Genomic DNA, 6,000 nt, shown 5'->3' on the forward strand with positions numbered 1-6,000 from the left:
GGTGTGCAAAAGTGCCAGTCTGTATTTTACTGAGCACAGAAGAGAGTATCCTCAAAGAAATAATATTCTTTCAGAGCAGAGTAATAATGTGATGGATTTGAGTCCTGTTTTAGAAAGGTTTCTCTGAAAGCTTGGAAAGGATGAATTTGTATGTGGCCATATGAGAAGGTAAGAAGAATAGTTTAGGAGCAACCCTAATAGTTTAAGTGAAAAATAATCAGTCCTAAATTAAGGAGTCATGCTGGGGTAGTGGTATGTACTGGAATACCAACTTTGCAAAATCAGCAGTTTGAAACCACCAGCCGCTCCCACAGGAGCCAAGAGAAGGTTTCTGTCTAAGTAAAGAGCTACAGGCTCAGGAATCCACCAGAGCAGTTCCATACAATCTCTATGAGTCAGAATTGACTCAATGGCAGTGGATTTTTAAAAAACTAAAGCAACACTGATGCCCTAACAATTTGTTCGCTTAAACCAAAGTACTCTGCCTTTGTTACCTCACTAGGGTCCTAACCAAAAAAAAATGAAAACACTCAAGGACTTGAGGAGTCTAGACTTCATAATTATCAGCAGGATAATTACCCTGGCTCAACAAGAATTTTTACACAATGACTCTGATGAAGACGATGAAGCATATCACTATCAGTAACAACAGCTTATGGAACTAACTAAGAAATATTCTGGGTGAACTCACATGCTGACCAAAAGCCAACACAACTAGCCGACTACCCAGGACCCAAAGCACAGCCCTATGAATGTAGATTTCAGCACGTCCATAACATAAGCAGATCATTTTCTGTGTGAAGCACTCGTCTAGGATCAAAAACACCAATCTCGCTACATCTTTTTAAGCTCCTTAGCGATTTCTATCTGATGTTTCACCAATGACCCTTCTTAGCATTCATTAAAAGACATTAAAATAATTATGCCTGATGCTCAGCCAAGATGTACGTGAACTTTATTTTAGCACTTTGAATCAAAAACTTGAAAAACATGAATATGGCAGGGGACAAAGTTACTAAAACATCTTAGACAAAACCTTATAGCTTGATGGAATGTGTTGCTGGGCACAGAAATCGAGACTTCAGTTACTGGGAAAAGCGGAGTCCATCAGTGTCTCACTGACCACAAAGAAAATGCTCTAAATCCTACTTTGGCGAGAAGTGGCTGTGTTCTTAAAAGCTGGTGAGTGGCCATCTAAGATGCAGCTACTGGTCTCTGCTTGTCCAAGGTGAAAGAACATGAATGAAAATCAGAGACACAAAAAGACGATTAGTCCAATAGGCTAATGAATATTACTCTCCATGACCCTAAGATTAGAACTAGCTGGGTTAGAGACTGGGTAGCACAGCTAACCTTTCTGAAAGGATCACCTCAGAAGGTCCTGGATAGAATGGTAGAAAATGTAGAACAAAGCTCAACATTTTAAAAGAGACCACACTCAACTGTTTGAATACAGATTGGTCTTAGTCATTCTTCATGCCTGGAACTGAACTCACTACAAAGCTCAATCTTCAGCCAAACAATATTCAAATCTATAAGAGGAACAAAAACACTATGAAGGTACAACCCCCTTAGAAAATTAACTCTTTGAGATAAAAGGGCAATATTTACCCAAGAACAAAACTCAGAAGGGTTAAGAAAGAAGGAATGGAAATAGGAAAGCCAGGGAGGAAACGGGATAAGTGGTGTTATGCTACAGGAAGTGCAATGAATAAGATAGGTAAATTGTCTCTAAATTGTTGAATATGAAGCTGATGACTGTTCTGTAAACACTCATCCAATTTGTAATAAAGTTGGGTTTTTTTAAGGTAACAATGGCAGTAGCCTATATTTACATCATATTTTACCTTTGTGTTTTTAATCAGTATGCTATACCCTTAAAATGAAATAATAGATACAGGGGTCCATGTGTGACCTCCTCACTGGGAGAGGGACAGCAGAGAAGGGGGGGGGGGAGGGAGACTCCAGATAGGGCAAGATATGACAAAATAACAATGTATAAATTACTAAGGGCACATTGGGAGGGGAGGACCTGATACAAAGGGCTCAAGTGGAGAGCGAATGCTTTGAGAATGATTGGGGCGGGGAATGTATGAATGTGCTTTATACAATTGATGTATGTATATGTATGGATAGTGATAAGAATTGTATGAGCCCCTAATAAAATATATAAAAAATAATCACTGACAAAGTAACAGGAAAGCAGATAAATCCTGAGTAAATATTTTAATAGGTTCAAGGATGTTATATATTTTATTAAAATTTTTGTGTGTGCTTTCCTGAAAAAACATGGAATAATAGAAATAAACAAGGAAATCGGGAATGTTTGTTTTTAAAAGGCAGCTTAATATACATGACTTCATGAACATGATCTTCAATGGTTCTACCTGGCTCTGCCACTCACACGCTCTGTGTACTTACGCAAGTCCCCATCCTCTCTAAGGCTCCATTTCTTCTCCAGTAAAACGCTAATAAAGTACTCTCTTTATAGGGTTGTTGTGAATGTTAAAGGAAATTATATCTGAAAGTGCCTGATTATTTCTAAGTGGTTCCTACGGGAAGGCAACTGTGGAAATGACTTCTGGTCATCTCATTAAATGTAAGTATGCAAATAATATCAACTTTATGTGCTGGGCTCTCGGAAAGAACTTTTCATGTACTCTCTCAATTAATCCTTATGACACACCTTTGGATTTCACAGTTGAAGTAATGGAGGTTCAGAGAGGTTACAAGCTGCCCAAGGACATACAACAGATAATTAGCAGAAACAGAAAGAACTATCTCTATATGACCCTCAAAGTGAATACTTCTAATTAGTACTTTGTCCCCTACACTGTGCAGTGGAACAAACAAACAAATATAGAATAAAGAACAACAGGACCCAAGGAAGCGTAAGTACATGGCAATGACCTGCAAGGTACTCAAAAAATCCCTGCGGGTGGGTGAATGCATGAGTGCATAAATGGATGAACTAATGACAGGTAGATAACAAAACAGACTTGGATGGGGGGGGGGAGTAAAACATAACAACAACAAAAAGACATTTTGGAGAGAGTAGAGTCTAGATTTGGGATACCCAAGTCTGTAAAAGGAGAAATAAGGAGAAGGTGTAAAACAAACATATGTAGTTATTGCCTGGCCTAGCCCAGAGGTATTCAAGTTGGCTTGCTAATCTCAAGTCAGCGGTTCGAAGCCACCAGCGGCTCTTGTGCAGATTTATACCCTCGGAAACCCTTTGCGTCAGAATTGACTCCACAGCTGTAGGTCAGGTCCGCAGTCCTTACTTAAATCAGGGTAGGTTTGGGTCTGTCTTATGAAGGGCCTCCAAAACTTCGTGGGGGGAAAGAAGGAATTATAAACTAATATAATTGGTCCAGGAACTTTGGAAGCCCCCTCGTCTTGAGTTGTCAGAGGGGGGGGGGGCGAGAAGGAAAGCATGAGGAAATGATGCCATTCTACATAAAGCAGGTGCTTAACACACATTTAAAAGGTATAAAAAAGCAGTAACAAAAGTAGAGCTGGAACTTCTTACTTTTAATCCCCTACAAGAGACCACATGGCCTTTTAAATAAAAAGCAACCTTTTAAGCCAATCAATGAAACCACCATAAGTGGCTTCAAATAGGCATCAGGATGGCATTTGTGGTATCCTAGCTAATTTAGAGGATCACATCCATACATCACTTCCTAGACTTCCCCCTCATGGCCACATGAGTCCTCTCTCCTTATCCTGAAATTCTTGGGCCCAATGCAAGCTTTCAAAACTGAATGTGTGAGAGCAAATCAGGTTTCAGGATCCTATGAACCATGACAGGAGGCAACTTTTCTCTGAAATAGCAAACTATCCATGTACCCTTTCACGTTACAAAGTTAACAAAAACAATCACCAATGACTTCTTTTATGATGTTTAGACTTTCTTTTCTCTGACAACTAATGGCTTTCCATGATTATATTCCAAACACAATTTGACAAAGAAACTACCAATTGAAGAGCCAAATAATATCCACTCGCATCTAAAATAATTTTTAAGCCGCTGGTAGTTTAAAGAAGCAAATTCGGGAAAACTGAAGCGTACTCATTTATGATCAAAAGGAACAGATTTGCTGACAGGAAAATGCACAATTTAGCGGAGATTGTTGTGGGAGAGAGGGGAGGAGAGCCAAAATGTCAACATCTGTAATTCCTGTCAAGCCATCAAGGCCGAAAAGTAAAGTGACAAAAAGATACCCATGGATAAAAGCCAATATTTTACAACAAAAAAAATAGTTTTTAAAAGATTGTGCTACTTTTATATTCAAGAAATTGGAAGAACCCCCAACAGCAAGACAAATCTCTGACATTTTTCCATATGCCCTATCTTAGATTTCAGACAATAGACTACGTAATTGGAGGTGGGGGATACATTTACTTTTACGCAACATTCATTTTACTTCTCTCTCTTTTTTGCTCAGTTCTTCACGCTTCAACCCACAGATACTGAACGAGCATGTGATGTTTACTGCACACACACACACACACACACGCACACACACTGTTCCACGGTGTACGGGATGAATAATGGCTGTGATCACATGGGTCGCGTACACTTGTGGGCTTGTGGCAATTTCAAGTGATGGACGGGCTGAGACCCGGTTGGCTTTCGTCACGAAGAAGTTAGTAAACACGCAAACAGCCGAGTCATTTTCGTTGCCTTTCTTTTGAAGACACACGTTGGCTGCAACCTGTTCATTTGAGAGAGCACCGGACACGGCTTTCCAGGGGTTCGCCCCGCGCAACCACTGGAGCGAAGAAAGTTCAGTCCGTGGCGTCCCTGGCCCCAGGGGGCCGGCGGTGGCGGACTCCCCCCAGCGGCGTCCGCCAGGCGCTGGCCGGCTGCGCTCGGCGCCCCCTGCACACTCCACTGCACACACCCCTGTACGCCGTCCTCGTGAAGACGGGGAGGGCGCCCGCGGGCCGCAAGTGCGGGGAGCGAGCCGGAGTCAGCCCGGCGCCGACGGCCCGACTGCGGACCGCGCGGACCGAGAGCCGGGCTACGGGGGCCCGCGCGGCGGGGGAGGCGCGCCGAGCCGGGCCTGCATACTCACCCGAACCGGCCGCGGGGCTCCCGGCGTCTGCTCTCGGAGACGCGGCCGAGCACAGCCCTGCACCGCGCCCGCGGCCTCGCCAGGAAGCGCGGCGAGCCTGGCCGGCGGCGTCGCTGGCGCCGCCGCCGCTGCGGCCGAGCTATAAATACCGGCGCGGCCCACGCCCGCCGCCGCCGCCGCCGGGCGCCGCCGGGCGCCCTCCGCGCCCGCTGCTCCGCTCCACTCGGCGCGCCGCGCCGCGCCGCCCACCCCGCCGCAAAGTCCGCCGGCCCCGGGCCCGGCAGCGGCCGCGCAAGGGCGACGGCGCGCGCAGGTGACCGCGTTCGCGCCAGCTGCGCGCCAGTCTCCCCAGCTGGAGGCCCGGCCTCCCGCCGCCCCCGCCCGACCGCGCGCCTGCGGGCCGAGCGCGGGGACCGGGCCCGCCCCGGGGCCGCCTCTGCAGAGCCCGCGGCCGCAGGAGGGGACGGTGGGGGCACCGAGCGGGGGGAGGGGGAGGGCGTGCGGCGCGGCTTCGGTCTAGGCTCAGCCGCTGACCCTTGAGAGAATCGCCAGACTGCCTACATAACTCACCATCCTTCCGAGGACCCTTCGGAGGCTCCCAGGTGCAATGTCCTGAGAGAGAGGCAAACTTTCCCACGCAGGCTGAGGATGGAGCACCTCACTGCTTGGCTCCATGGGGGGGGGGGGGGGAAGGGAGGAGAGGGAGGGGAACTGGGGAGGAGTGAGCAGACGTCTTATAGTTACTTTCTAGACTGATGGGGTCTGGCACATCTACACAGATATGCACACAGAAAAACACAGGTGTAAATACACATGCGCACACACAAACTCGCGCATACACCTTTCTACACGTGCTTGCAAATATATCTACATTTAGCACACATGTACAGTGCTTTCCCCTTTTTTGAATGCCCCT

At 46.4% G+C, this 6,000-nt stretch overlaps 1 protein-coding gene across 3 annotated transcripts in view; it reads right to left on the reverse strand.

The window, feature by feature from the left end:
• The window catches only part of TMEM117 (transmembrane protein 117), a 641,682-nt gene extending 635,914 nt beyond the window's left edge, over positions 1-5,768 (reverse strand). Inside the window, exon 1 of one of the 3 annotated variants that reach the window (XM_075551846.1) lies at positions 5,655-5,768. The gene's annotated coding sequence lies outside the window, so the exon portion shown is untranslated. Of the gene's footprint in view, positions 1-5,084; positions 5,274-5,654 lie in introns of those variants that run through there. The other 2 variants (XM_075551845.1, XM_075551849.1) reach the window with 2 other exon arrangements.
• Positions 5,769-6,000: the final 232 nt, after the last annotated feature.

This window comes from Tenrec ecaudatus, chromosome 6, assembly GCF_050624435.1.
Source record: "Tenrec ecaudatus isolate mTenEca1 chromosome 6, mTenEca1.hap1, whole genome shotgun sequence".
In the NCBI taxonomy this organism is placed as follows: domain Eukaryota; kingdom Metazoa; phylum Chordata; class Mammalia; order Afrosoricida; family Tenrecidae; genus Tenrec; species Tenrec ecaudatus.